This window comes from Sinocyclocheilus grahami, unplaced genomic scaffold, assembly GCF_001515645.1.
Source record: "Sinocyclocheilus grahami isolate Dianchi unplaced genomic scaffold, SAMN03320097.WGS_v1.1 scaffold831.1, whole genome shotgun sequence".
Classification (NCBI taxonomy): domain Eukaryota; kingdom Metazoa; phylum Chordata; class Actinopteri; order Cypriniformes; family Cyprinidae; genus Sinocyclocheilus; species Sinocyclocheilus grahami.
The window spans coordinates 78,233-93,967 of NW_015506010.1; the positions used below are offsets into that span (position 1 = coordinate 78,233).

Here is a 15,735-nt window from a genome sequence, read left to right on the forward strand (position 1 = left end):
GATATTTTTATGTATAGTTTCACAAAACTGAAGTCAAACCATTCTGTTTTTGCTTCAAATTTCGAAATTATACGATCTAATTTAGATTAAAAACAGTTTTTGCTTTAAATTTTGAAATTGTAAAATCTAATTTAGATTAAAAACTGCTCATGTTGCATGTATGCAGCATCTTTGTTTGGATCATGATTAAAATGCAGTGGTTGCCTCTAATTTTAAATGGAAAGAGCACAGACAAAGCCTTAGTTTGTTTTTTGTGAAGATATTTATTTTATTTGTTACTTATGTATTTGATTTGGGGCTTGTTTTAAAATTTCAGTTAAATTTCAGTTCAGTTTTGTTATTTACATTTACATTATATTTAAATGTTGTCATTTAGCAAATGCTTTTATCCAAAGCGACTTACAAATGAGGACAGTAGAAGCAATCAAAACCAACAAAAGAGCAATAATATGCAAGTGCTATATTATCAAAGTTATATTTCAATTTCACAAAGAATTGTGCAGCATTTTGTCCAAGCAATAATAAAAGGACGCATTTAATTTATAATTTGTCTTAAATCTCATTTTATAAAAAAAAAAAAAAAGTGAATCGATTCATGAAATCAAAATCGTGAATCGAATCGGGAGTTGAGTGAATCGTTACATCCCTAGTGCTCTCCGTTGGGAACACCGAGTTTTTATAAATATTCAGCCCCCATAAAGAGACGTTTAGTCCATACGACCTGTGACTTAAAATGAGATTGACAGCCCTGTTCTTCTATTACATTTTCTGAGGGTGTGCATTTGTTAATTGTAACTTTTCATCAATTCATAGCTGAACTCTGAAGTAGCTGCATGTCTTGTTGTGACAGAGGTTCGTCTTATTTGTTCGCTGTTTTAGCTTGAAATGGATCTTACAGTATAATCTGATATGACACCATAAATTGTGTCACTCTTCCATGATAATCTTGAGTTTCCTGACCAGCTACTACAGTGATGCGCACAAATGTTTCGCTTTGCCAGGCTGGAAAATCCTGCCCAAACTCTCTAAAAACTGCTGGGTTAAAAACAACCCAATTTGGGTTGTTTTGACCCAACAAGTTGGGTTATATGTTTGACCCAGCATGCTGGGTTGCTTTTTTATGGTTTAAAATTACTACATTGCTAGGCTAAAATGAACCCAAATCGAGCTAGACATTAAACCTACAAATCTTGTTCATTTTAAAATGACTATTACACACACAGAATGACTATCAAAAGATAAATATTTATTAAAAACAAGAAGAGAAAGCAGACAAGAGTAACATGCATGTAAGAAGAAATGCAGAAAAATATGGCATTAACAGCTACAGAGTTTATAAATGAAAAATTAAACATTTGTTGAATATAACTTAAGATCAAATTTGACTTTTTTTGGTACATTTTATATATTGTATAAAAATATTATACAATAATTGTACAATTAGTTAATAGTTGTGTTCTTTACAAACTATTCTGGCATGACAGTAAATAAACCACAACATTAACACTGATATTATAACATTTATCAGAAACATAGCCTATGTGTTAAAGAATGTGAGCATGTGTATGAATGACAGAGTGTAAACTCCATTTCTACTAAACAACACAGAACAAGCATTTAACATTTTGTTTTTACAAATTATACACTTATAGTCCATGAATACAGATCAGGCATCGCTGGCCGTTTTCATGATCTCTTTAGGATAATTGATGTAGTCATGAAGAAGCCCCATCAGCACAGCAAAGGCATGTGACATATTTTACATTATCCAGGGCAGACTCCTCCTTTAAAACCACTGTTGCTTCAGTTTGGGGAAAATGTCATTTTCCTCTTTGACCAGAATTCATCCAAGTCACCGCCTGTTCTTCATCAGTGGCCTAAAAAGAGAAAAACATTTGAACAAATTAAAATCTTTTTACAAATTATACACTTACAGTTTGTTTCATAGTCCATGAATACAGATCAGGCATCGCTGGCCGTTTTTATGATCTCTTTAGGATAATTGATGTAGTCATGAAGAAGCCCCATCAGCACAGCAAAGGCATGTGACATCTTTTACATTATCCAGGGCAGACTCCTCCTTTAAAACCACTGTTGCTTCAGTTTGGGGAAAATGTAATTCTCCTCTTTGACCAGAATTCATCCAAGTCACCGCCTGTTCTTCATCAGTGGCCTAAAAAGAGAAAAACATTTGAACAAATTAAAATCTATCCATTTTCAGTTAGAGGTGCATCCACGTCAGTAAGGATAGGTAAATAGTCTGTTTTATAATTTCAACCACTTTGTGTGGTTGTTTAATGTCTCTGTCTACCACAGCGCTCTAGAATGCTATAATGGCAGCACTAGTGTGAGGGCATTTAAAATGGTTTAAATACATATATTGCTTTCAGAAAGCTACTTCTTTACTGAAACATTAAAACAGACATGACATTCACATACCTCACAAATTTTCATGTATGTGGAGGGCTGATCTTTAAAGGGTTCGTTCACCAAAAAATGAAAATGGTCATAGTTTATTCTCCCCCATGTTGTTCCAAACCCATACAAAATCTGCTAATTTTTGGAACACGAATAACTATATTTAATATTCTCTTAATTTTTGTCATCCATTGCAAGTCTGGGAGACCAATATTTTCTTCTAAACAGACATGTTCGCTATGATATAATTTAAAATGTATTCGTATATAAGTATTTTTGAAACTTGAAAATACTGATTATCTAGACTCTCAATGGATTAACAAAAAATGATGAGAGCAAATTTTAAATATCTTCATTTGTGTTCTAAAGACAGACAAAAGTCTTATAGGTTTGGAATGACATGAGGGCAAGTCAATTATTTTTTTTGTGTGAACTATTCCTTTAAGAAAGGAAGACCAAGAATGATGACTCTCCAAATCAGACAACTCCAAAGTTGGTTTGAGTTCTGCAATGAAAAACAGGGACGTCAATGGTTTACATAAAATATGAACACGAAATCATACTGTTGTTGCATCAAAATGTGAAGTAAACAGGCAGGAGTCAATGCAAACATTTATTTTCTAAAAAAACTCACATCAATCGCAAAAGAATGATGCTCTCCTATGCCTCTGGCTCTCAACATCTACAAAAACAAGTCATGTCAGTCTTATGCACACCCCTTCAAGTAAAGTGTAACCTTTTACTCTTAGTAAAATTTAATATGATGGAATTCTGAACTTTACTTGCCTTAACCGTCTTTCCCTCTCTTCTGAAGAAGCTGAGAAAATCGCCGCCTCCTCACACAAGCAGGGTTCTGTGTCGTTAACTCCCGGTGCCGGCACAATGAAGACACAAAGCTCAACAAGTCTGAAATATTACATGCAAAACATTACTTCAACAATTATCACTTCATCAGCCTCAAAATAGGCTAAACTTTATTACATAACGGCGTTTCCTTTAGGAAACTACATTCAATTTAACCGCGAAAAAGGAGATGATGAATTAACATGTTAATAACCCATAGTTCACTTTAATGTAGCTTGCGCTCAGGGTTGTACACTGGAAGCAGACCTATGAGGTCAGCACTGCGCATGCGTCGGTGAGTCTCGTGAATGTCGATAGTGTGGGACCATTTTGGGTACACCAAGAATGACCAGGGTGTCATTTAAATATTGCTGTAAAAAACTGCTGCTAAAGAGCGAATACATAAGGGATAATGCACGGCTTGCTGTACATTGAACAATTTTAATACACGACGTGAAGGCAAGAACCACCTGACGCGAAGCTACAGCTCGTTAGCTCAGCATTCTGCCCGCTTCAGATCAGAAAGAGATGAAATAGTGCGGTAAGATCACATTATTTGAATTAATTATAACATTTAGCTACATTAATTAATTATTCAAGATTGAGAGAGAGAGAGAGAGAGAGGTGACAGTTTCCTGTGTGAATTAGCCTACCTGCGTCTGTACGTCTCTCCAGTAGGCTATTTAATCTATTTTATTAATAAGTCACGGGGCAGCGTTCTCAAGAAGTTTGTGTCCTCCTAAATGTTTGTACACGTGCGCAGCAAGATCTCCGATCTCACAAACCAAAATAATAATTTTCTCAGGCCACATGTAAAATCATATGAATTTTTGGTATTGTCCCATAATTCTTTAAATGTCTCTGATGTCAGATTACTCGAAAATTCGATGATAAAAGCATATATAGAAAGACTTTATTTTTGTATGTATTAATGATTAATTTTTTTGGTAACACTTTATTTTAGAGACTAATTCTCACTGTTAACTATAGTTGCTTATTAGCATGCCTGTTGTTAACATATTGGCTGTTTATTAGTACTTAAAGCACATATTCTGCATGATCATATTCTACATCCCTAATCCTAGATTACAAAGATTGACAAGTGTCTGCTTGCTTTTACAGAACTGAGCAGTTTATTGTCCAGGAATACACCTAAATCCATAAAATAAATTCATTTTATTGGCTGCATTAACAATAATAAGACACTAATAAGTCTGTTAATATTATACCTTTAAAAATGTCATTCCGGCCTTTTCCTTCTTTCTTTTTATATGACCTCTTCAAGAGCATGGGATCGTATCTTAAGGCCTGACCGCTTACTTAAATAAGAGTGTATGGTAAAAATGGCCTTGTATGCGAAGAACGTTCACTGCAGATTCCCACAGTACAAAATCATCCCACTGAATTTCTTCCTTCCTGTCAGAATCTTGACATCCTGACTTATAGCAGCCTGCTTAAAGGGATCATATGATGCGATTTCAATTTTTCCTTTCTCTTTGGAGTGTTACAAGCTCTTGGTGCATAAAGAAGATCTGTAAAGTTGCAAAGACTAAAGTCTCAAATCCAAAGAGATATTCTATATAAAAGTTAAGAGTTAATCACGCCTACCTAAAACGCCTCGTTCTAACACGCCCCCACATATCTACCTCACTGTGAAGGAAGATTTGCATAACGCCGCCCAAATGTTCACACAAAGAAAGAAGGCGTAACTTTTATTCTCGCTGTAGTATTGTTGCTGCCGCCATGTCGTGAAGACGCTGTGTTTCGTTGTGAAAGCGAAACTACTTTGTTTAGTCTTCCAAAAGAGGACGATATCCGCTTCGTCATGCCTGGAGCTGATCCGTGCTGGTCGCTGAGGAAATACATCAACTTTGCGCTGCGGATCGCCGGATCAGCTTTTCACGAAGCGGAGTCCAGCCCGGGGTCGTCACATGTGGTTGCCGCAAGCCCGCCGGCCTCCGCTCACTCTAGCCACCGGCTTTTTTGGAAGGACACGACTAGAAATCAGTGGTTAAGTTGTATTTACAACACTGTTCCAGAACAGTTTATAATTGTTATAAATATTCAGATGTGTGCAGCACATTTTATGGAGGACTGTTTCCTGATCCTGGTAGAGTAGACTACAATGCCGGCTGTTCTGACTCACAGACTGGAAGTACGTTTTCATTTAAAGGATTTGCCACCGACGATTCAAACTACCTAAAACGGCTCATTTAAACGTGCCCTTTTGTTTTGAGCAGTGTAGAGTAGTGCTTGTTGTTTGTCATTTCTCCAATCACAAATGCAGACATGGTTTTATGTTTACGCGGCGCGATGCTACGCAGTGCGTAAAACAGTATAAGTCATTATAATCCGTAATTATGTCTCCACTGGATGCAACAAATGCCTCGCTTGTAATGGGTTCGATTGGTTTTGTCTTGTCGTGCCGGGACACGGCATCACAGTATGGTGAGGGGCGTAACATTTCCGTCACATGCTTGAGGTATCCGGCCAATCACAACGCACTGGATAGCTGGCCAATCAGAGCACACCTCGCTTTTCAGACCGATGAGCTTTGTAAAAATCTACGTGTTTCAGAAAGGCGGGGCATAGAGGAGAAACAATAATGTACAGTATGTGGAAAATAATTTGTTTTTTTAACTTTAAACCGCATAAACACATTTCATTACACCAAATACACAAAATAATGTTCTTTTTAGCAGCATCATATGACCCCTTTAAACGACCCCACAGCTCTGGTGTTAATATGCTAATCTTGATTAGTAAATTATGAAGGAATAGTTCATGAACAAATGAAATTCTGTCATTATATATTCCCCCTGTATTTTCTGGCTCATATGACTGACTTTCATGAAACACAAAATAAGTTTATCCGCACATTCATACTTCTCTTTTACCATATAATGAAAGTAAAGGACAGATGCTGTCAAACAAAAAAAAAATGCACCATTAAAAAACCCATAAAATCAGCCTATATGACTCATATGCTATATTCATCTTCTGAAGTCAAATAGTAACTTTCTGTGACATGAACCCACAAGTTGTTTTTAACTAAAAATGTTTTCCTGTACTGTTAGTTGTGATGTTCGAAGGGGATGTTAATTAAGGAATTTTGTCATTTTAATTGTCCATGCTACATTTTTATGGCACTATATACAAATGAGTTAGTCACTCATCTTTTTCTTTATGGAAAATAAATATTATTGTTAAGATAGTGGGCATAAATAAGTGATAGAAATGAAGGGCTTTAATTTTTTATTCAAAAACTCATTGGGTCTTATTCGCTAATAATTGTGTGGATTTTTTGTATGTATTGTACAGGATAATTTCTACAGAAAATGTCTTCCTAATTTGTTTTCAGCCTTGTTTTAAATTCTAATCTTGAGTATTTTTATGGGTAGTATTCTAATTGAGCGAGTACCTAATGTTAGTAATTTGCATAAACATGCCCAAACCATATCCATATAAGAGGTTTCTACATAATGAAATATATTTAAGATTAAATATCTTTGAATGAATTTACATCTTTACACATTTGTAAGGCAAAGGTTGTAATTTTGGTTTCTATTTTACCTACATTTTTCAATTAAGAATACATTTTATGTTTTAGTATAAACTACAAAACATATTGATTTGTTTGTGAAAATGTTTTTACCAACATTTTTTTTAAATGATATTCTTTTTGTTAATATTGTTGCAGTGTTTGTTAGAATTGAAAATACGCCTAATAGAAACGCATCAATTTCACAAAAAACGGCCATATATCGCAAAAAGGTTTTTACGCTCGCATGAGGTGGTTTTTCAGGCAATGCGAAAAAGGATTCGCAAAACTGCAATGAAAACGGCTTTTTCGCATTTACAGGTCACATGGCGTATGTAAAAAGTCATATGATCATTCTTCAACGTACTATAACCTCCAAGAAACACTTCATAAGTGTCCGCGCTCCCGTATAAGGGGCGTTCCCTACTATTAATACTTAGACAATTTACATTGCACACGTCTGCGGTGCAGTGTGGCTCTGATACGGTCACTGAAGCTGATTACGGCCACTCAATGCTTGTTTATGTTTTTACACAGTCTGTGGTTTATTCCAGCTGCGCCACGCACATTTCTGAAGCGTCTCTCTTTGCTGCTTCTGTAAAGATACACGCATAAGCTTCCTTTGAATAAATATAGCCAAAATCCGTCAAAATCTCACCAAAATCCGTTGCTATGACTTATCGAGAGAGGCAAAAGGTTACGTTTTAGCCGCATAACATTGGTTAATGGAAACGTGATCTTAAAGATTCCTAAATGCATCTACTTTCGGAAGGCCAAATAAAGTGCTTTTGCTTTCGCCTAGAAACACACAGCGTCTCCCTGGCTGCTTCAACACTAACTGCGGTTACTGAAACCACGCCTTCTTTCTTTGCGTGAACATTTGGGCGGCATTATGCAAATATTTCCACATCGTGAGGTAGACATGTGGGGGCGTGTTGGAACGAGCCGTTTTAGGGGGGCGTGGCAGAGTCTTAACTTTGATAAAGAATATCTCTTTGGTTTTGAGACTTTTAGTCTTTGCAACTTCAGGGATCTTATCTATGCACAATCAGCTTGCAACACTCCAAAGAGAAAGGGAAACTTGAAATCGCATCATATGACCCCTTTAATTACATTATTACTGTCGACTTTTCGCCGCATTTTGCGACAGGATACAAACACGGCAGTGATCAACCGTTTGATGGCAAATAAAAGAGCTTCAACACCACCATCGTCTGAATGCACGTACAAATAATTATCTGCTCTTGAAGCTTTCATAAAATTAAAAAACGAAACACCCAAAACTGTACATGGCATCATCACGAAGATGAACTATGTTTATATGTGAGATTCCGGAGGGGACGTCGGATAACGTCGCGTGGTGACGTAATGATGTGTGCCATTAATCGAACTATGTACTATTACATGTAAAACGGGAACATGAAAGGACTATTCTAAAAGCAACTCATGTAAATACCATAATCATAATATTGGCTTATTTAGAATAAGATAAATAATTAGATTACTGATGTCAATGTAAACGTAGTCAGTGTTTTCTGTTGTAGAGGGAATTCAATCAATTATTTAGATTAGGTTGTCATCAGAAGAAATACACACGCATATATATATATCTCCAACTGTGCCAATTTCATTTCTGTCTTCCATACCAAGTTCACACACACACTCCCTCACACTCCTCTCTTTCCGTCTCATTAGCTCACACACCTTTGCTTTGACGCAGCTGGCATCGCCACGTTCCTGTCATCCCCAGCTGTCCATCAATCTTCTGGAGCCATACCTCTGTCACATCAATAATAGTGTGTGTAAAAGTGTGCGTGAGAGAGGTGCCTGCAATGGCAGCAGTGGAAACGTGTTTTTTTTTTCTCTCTCTCTCCAGGTCTATCCCAGCCTGTCTCAGGTGTAATTACTAAATAACGCACGAGACAGAGAAGAAGGGGACCGAGCGGTTAATTGCTGCTTTTCACTTAAAGGAAGTTGTGAGAACAGGAGATAGGAATGTGATGCCATTGTGCCACGTCTTTAGTACATTAACATTAAGTTTGACAGGAAGGCCTGCCATTCCCTAAGAAATGGGTTCAATGGTGTGTCAATCCTGCTGTTCTTGTCGTCTTCTTCTTTAACGCACCATTAGGAATGCACAGTATAACAGCATTGACCAATATAATTTTTTTTTATCGTCTTTAATCGTAATCGTCTGATATGGCTGCAGATAATATAAGGTTTAGGGATGGGTGATATATTAGTCTCGGGATATTCATGATTATTCTGCAGTAAATTGAAGCAATATTGTGCAAAATCTTTAAAAACAGTAATATTTAAAAATATTACAATTTAAAATGTTCTATTTACATTTAGTCATTTAGCAGACGCAAAGTGACTTACAAATGAGGACAATGGAAGCAATCAAAATCAACAAAAGAGCAATGATATACAAGTGCTGTAACGAGCCTCAGTTAGCTTAACGCAGTACACGTAGCAAATGTTTTTTAAATAATATAATAAATAAAAAGAAAATGGATAGAATAGAAAAAGAATAGAGCAAGCTAGTGTTAGAGGTCTTTTTTGCTTTTGTTAATTGTATAATAAATGAAAAGAAAACAGAATACAAAAATTATTTTTTTTTTTTAAGGATTAGTTTACTCAAAAATGAAAATTAGGCTGCGTTTTACTCACCCCTGAGGCATCCTAGGTGTATATGACTTTCTTTTTTCAGACGAAGAGTTATATTAAAATTTGTCTTTGATCTTTCAAGCTCTATTGTTGCAGTCAGCGGGTGTTGCATTGCTTCAGTCCAAAATAAGTTAAATAAAAAGCGCCCATGCATAAAAAAAAGTGTCTCACACAGCAGGGGGGGGGGTAAGAAAAATATCCATATTCAAAACATAATAATCACTGTTGTACACAGAAGCAGTTCTGGGAGCATGACGTATGAGGTCAGCGTTGCGCATGCGCCGGTGAGTCTCGTGAAAACCAACATTTGTTTACAGGATCAAAGGAAGCAAAGTTTCCTTACTTTAGTAAAGGAAAACCAGTCTCCTCTTGGCTTATATCGAAATCCTCCGACATTCTTCTTTACAAATCCTCATTTTGTACTTGTAATTAGTGACCATTGTTTTGTTTTGATCTCTCCGCTGCGTTTCCACTTTCATCACTTCTGAGCGGCGCATGCGCAAAGCTGACCTCATACGTCATCCCCCCGTAGCTGCTTCTGATTACAACAGTGAGCGCAAGCTAGATTCAAGTGATTATTACCTTTTGAATATGGATATTTTTCTTACAAAAAAACGCATCGATTCGCTACAGGAGGCCTTTGTTCACCCCCCGGAGCCGTGTGTTTTATGCATGGGCACTTTTTACTTAACTACTTTTGGACTGAAGCAATGCAACACCCGCTGAGTGGCATTTAACAGCTTGAAAGATCAAAGACAATTTTTTATATAACTCTGACTGGATTCGTCTGAAAGAAGAAAGTCATATACTCCTAGGATGCCTCGGGGGTGAGTAAAACACAGCCTAATTTACATTTTTGGGTGAACTAACCCTTTAAGAAAACAAGCAGCAAATGAATAGAGTGCAAGTCTAAAAGGGACAAGTGTTTTTTTTTTATTTGAACATATTATAAAATGTCATTTATTCCTGTGATCAAAGCTGAATTTTCAGCATCATTACTCAAGTCTTCAGTGCCGCATGCTCTTCAGAAATCACTAATATGCTGATTTGCTGCTCAAGAAACAATTATCATTATTATCAATGTTGAAAACAGTTGTACTCTAAAAAATAAAGTGCAGCATTTATTTGAAACAATCTTTTGTAAATATATTCATGTCTGTACTGTCACTTTTGATCAATTTAATGCATCCTTGCTGAAAAAGAGTTTTATTTTTAATATTAAATATTTGTAATAAAAAAAAACTTCTTTTTTTTTTACAGTGAAAAATGTATGTACATTGTCATTTTGATGATTTGTCAGCCTGTCTTGGTGCATTCTTAAACATTTCACTGTTGTTAATGTTAATAGCAAAACGGGCAGTAAATGTCTCATGAAAAAGTTTAGATGTGCAGTGAGAAAAGTGAACTGAACATACAGCATATCAGGCATGAGCTGTCGTGCAGGTTGGCAGCTGTTTGTCATGATAGAAGCTGAAGCTGTTCAATCTTCACATCTGTTTGCTCCATTAATGCTGGTCTGGGGTGATTCTCATTTCAACAGAAACCTCATCCTCATGTCTTTGTGAAGCCGCGTCCATGCTGCAAACTAAAGAGATACTTTCTCTGCCCACATTACTCAGTCATCAGTTATATAGGACAGGATGAGTTTTTACCTACCGAGTGACTTTCCAGAACAACCAGGCCCGGTTTTGTAGACTGTCATTGATTGTAAAGCCCTAAATGTCATGTTGCAGGCTGGACTCAAACCTTGATCATCCATGTGAACACCATGGCATGTTTCATTAGTTGAGGCCTTTGGTGTGCTTTGAAATGATACCATTTCGTCAGAACTTTTGAAGTGAACTAGTTTCCTGATTTTGAGAGAAACTTCAGAAATCCATTCACCAGAATGAAGTTCTTCAGTTCCAAACAGCATTATTTTGACAGCTTCCACTCTTTAAACTTGACAGTTAACAACAACACAACTAGGTTAGAAAATAGAATGGCATAAAGTATCAATTTAAACAAGTTGATCCTTTCACAGTTCTGTGAGTGAGATTTTATCAGGAGACAAAACTAACCGTTGTGACCCAACCGAAGGACGACCTGTAGGCGTATCAGTCTTTTTTAAAAAAATTTTTATTTGTTGAATTGGAAGAAAATCAGACCAAAGTTAACATACCTTCACACCCAGAGGGCTTAGGTGTCAGGGTTACGATCTGTTGAGGTCTGCTAAAGAGTGAAAATTGATTGCCAGACTTCCTGTAAAGGCTGATTTATTAGATCTGAACTCATTATAGGCTTATCTGACACTTACTGTCCAAATGAATTATGAAAGCCCAAAACTTAAGATGTGGTCATGCAAAATTTTGTGAGGAAAAATTGTCCATTGTCTTTTGTCAATAGTGTATCAATGAAGCACGGCTCACACAGAAGTTAATTTCAAACCAAGCTGTTAGTCAACATAGAGATTCTGTGTGACCAATGTGAACCGATTGCAAAATCTGCGTGGTTAAATCTTTCAACTGCATGAGAAATTCTCGATTGTGTGGATTCCTGAAATGACTGGATTTCGCCCACGGACATTTACTAAACAATGGTACATGCGATTGCACCTTTACTCTATGAAAATGCATAAAATGATAGCCAATATTAAAAAAATATATATATTGGAGGCAAAAGATTTTTGAGAGATTCATTGTGGAAACCATTCTCGAATATCTGCTTTATTCCCCAGATGTTGATAACATGTAAAAATCTGCAGTGCCATCATGGTGAAATAGATTGGTTTGGCCAGGTTGTTCTTGCTGAATTGAAAGTGATGAAAGAGAAAGACTGGACACCACGAAATTATAAAGGCTATATTCATTGAGTCGTGAATGCATGATTCTTATAAGCTGAATCATTTAAATGAATCAAGTCAACAAGTCTTGAAGTTTTTGGTTCGAATGATTCTAATGACTTTGAGTTGGTTGTGCTTTCTGACTTACCCGTTGAACTACAAGTACTATTCTTTAATAAACCCAAAATGTAACTTTAAAGAAATTCAGAAGAGTTTGGTCGTGATATTTAGTGGAATTACTACCGAACTGGAGTCATACCTGAATATAAACTCTCTTACGATCCATGGAGAACTGAGTACTCATTATTCGGGTTCATTCTTGAAGGTGACCTGTTTGCTGCTGTGTGTGTTGCACACGTGTGTGCTGTGTGTGTGCAGGGCTCTGAGCAAATGCGCGCTTGCAGTAGCAGACCACAGGAAAGTGCATGCATGTAAGATGTGCACATGTAGCGTTCTCCCCCCGGCAGACCACAGGAAGACTTGTGGCAGCGGCGACAGCCACTTCTAATTGTGCGCATCCGCCTTTGTGGTCTGCTACTGCAAGCGGGCATTCGCTCAGAGCCCTGCACACACGTGTGCAACACACACAGCAGCAAACAGGTCACCTTCAAGAATTTCCAGCCACTTCTAATTGTGCGCATCCGCCTTTGATGGCTTCTGAGATGGATTTATGTGGTCCATATGAGATGATTTGATTAGCTGCCGGGGTTTTCATAGTGAACCTCAAAACTGTCTATGAAATACCATGACCTTTAAATGAAGCCTTCATCTGAAAATAAAATGGACTCAGGAGAATTAAATATTATAATTGTATTTAATGTTATAAAATTAATGTAATGAAATGTATTTTTTTGTTCTGAATGTAATCCACCTTATAATTATGTGTCTGTCTTTTTTTTTTACTTTCCTAGGATTCCTTTCAAAATCGGACAACCAAGGAAACAGATTGTTTCGAAAACGGTAAGAAATCCACAGGATTTTTCTGTTCCTTTTTTACTTACTTTTACTTATGTGATTGTTGTGCCACAAAATGCATTTGCAAAAATAATTTTCTTCCACCAATGCTTGTGATAAGTGCTTGACAGATATGTTTTTTTTAATGATGCCAAAATCTTGGAGAGATGGTATAAAGCCAATATATTTGTATAACACAGTTTATTTTCTATAACATACACAACTATGATAAAAATAATATTAATATATAATTAACAGTATTTACTAATATAATTTTAGATTTATTTGAAAACAATTTGAAAACAAAATGGAATTATCTATTGTTTTAATGACAAAAAATAAAGTATAATCCGATCAAAAACAAAATAGACAAAACATTTGCACAAAAAGGCAAAAAGCTCAGTGCTCAACCAACTAAAACCAATGACAAAAAGGAAAAAGTTGGCACACCAAAACTTTTAAAATGTAATTATTTATTGCAAGTTTTCACCAAAAGTGCTGTATTTTCCCATTGGGATAAAAACAGAATCTTTCATGAAGCAAATCAGCCAGCTATGAGGTGAATACAAACATATTTGCACAGCAAAAATAAATTTGACAAAAAGACAAAGGTACTACAATCCCATGAAGCACTGTATGACATTAATCAAATTAAAAATGACAGAGAAATATAAAAAGATTAATTTAAAGATGTTGATTATCTTGGGTAATGTAGTTTTTTCACCTGGAAATCTGCTGTTAAACACAATTATTTAAAGCTGAAATTATTTGGCTGATGGCTTCAATAAAAGCATATACCATTGACCTCACAGTAGGTCTGTCTTTAAAGCTTTTTAATGTACCGTTAGAAATCAATTCAGAGTTTACATTTTTGCTATATCAAGAGAGCAGAATTTCAAAGAGACTTGGGGATGTGATCTTTTGAATTGGTTTTATTTGCAAATATCTACAGTAGCTACAATGCAGCACTAGCAGCAGAACACTCTAGCGTCGCCTCGACGAGTTTTCTCAGGCACATTCTCTCCAGCAAATGTAAAGGTCTAGTTTTCTAGTCCAGTTGACTCCAGTGCTGTGGTCTGTGATTGAGTCATTGTTTGAATAGATCAACTGTGAGTTCATAAGCGCCTCTCTGTTGTGGACACTGTACACTTGTGTGTCCGTGAGTGGGCGTCCTGATCTCTTCCTCGTTTTAGGGAGGTCAATCAACATCTTTTTTTTTTCTTCTTATTTTCCCCTCATCACCTCTAACTCGCCTCCTTTCCTGTTACACCACACTTCCATGGTCACCCATGAGTGGGCAGGCCACAGGCCGGACACACGGCTCTAAACGGACTGCCTGCCTTCCCAAATATTGTTTATTTATGGACTTTGCCCACCGAACCACAGGACAGGAACCCCTACTGCTGCAATTATGGCATCATTAACCCCCTACTCACAGCGGTAGGGTGGCATGGACGCAAGCTAATGTGGCAACAGAAGGCCACTGCAATAATTACAGGACCTCCTGCAACTGCTGATTTCCAAATGAAAGATTCTGCTTGTTCTGTTTTCTTAATCTTTTTTTTTTTTGCTTTTGATCTCGTTGGCGTTCTTCAGAGATCTCGCCTAATAGCTAAAAAACGTCCCAAACTGATATCCAGCTCACTTCTTTCCTCTACTGGCTTTACGTTTTTTTTTTACTTGCCCTGTAGATTCTGTTTTTATGATTACACATCCAAGAGCGCTTGTAGAAAACTAGAGCAGTTTGCCCACACACTTCTTTAAAGAGATCTTTCTATCCATTCTTCTCATATCTCTCCACGTGTCTCCTCCACAGGTTGAAAGGGACTTTGAGCGGGAATATGAGAAGCTCCAAAAGTAAGTTGACACGTCCGATGTTGTTGTTTTTATTTTTATCCAATGTGTTTTTGAACTTTGAATGTTTCTGAGTATCATTAGCCAGCCTGAAATTGCCCAGCAGATGACAGCGAAACAAATATTTGTTTTCCCAACAAGAGCAAACCCAAGTAGTACATCGATTTTAAAAATAGATCGGCATCGGATTTGAAACCTTTTGATTTGATCAAAACCATGGCGCCAGTCTAGGTGTTCCAAAGGATTGCTACATTGTCGACGAGACCCTGATGCATCATTTGTTTCTCCCCAAACATGACAAAAGCTAAGCGATTCTTGTGTATGACACAATGGAAGCGTGGTTACAGGGTTTTCAGCGCTCTAAATGTGAGGTTGACTGAAATGCCTCCAGCCTTAATCCATATGTATTTTCATGCATAGACCTGTACCTACCTAGCCAGTACACTTCAGGACTGTATAGACCATGTAATCCATGAGTTATGATTAATGTGAATGGGTAAATCTCACAAAACCTGTCAGGAACATATCTAGGTCATATTTCACCCCAAAATTAAAAAGAAATGCATATATTTACAATATTCTCTCGCTCTCGCTCTCGCTCTCTCTCTCTCTCTCTCTCTCTCTATATATACAT

At 36.8% G+C, this 15,735-nt stretch overlaps 1 long non-coding RNA gene across 1 annotated transcript in view; it reads left to right on the top strand.

The window, feature by feature from the left end:
- LOC107562646 (uncharacterized) overlaps window positions 1-15,735 on the top strand; it is a 32,611-nt gene that overhangs the window by 11,253 nt on the left and 5,623 nt on the right. Inside the window, exons 2-3 of the long non-coding RNA XR_001606008.1 lie at window positions 13,205-13,253; window positions 15,064-15,104. This is a non-coding gene — a long non-coding RNA (uncharacterized lncRNA). The remainder of the gene's footprint in view (window positions 1-13,204; window positions 13,254-15,063; window positions 15,105-15,735) is intronic.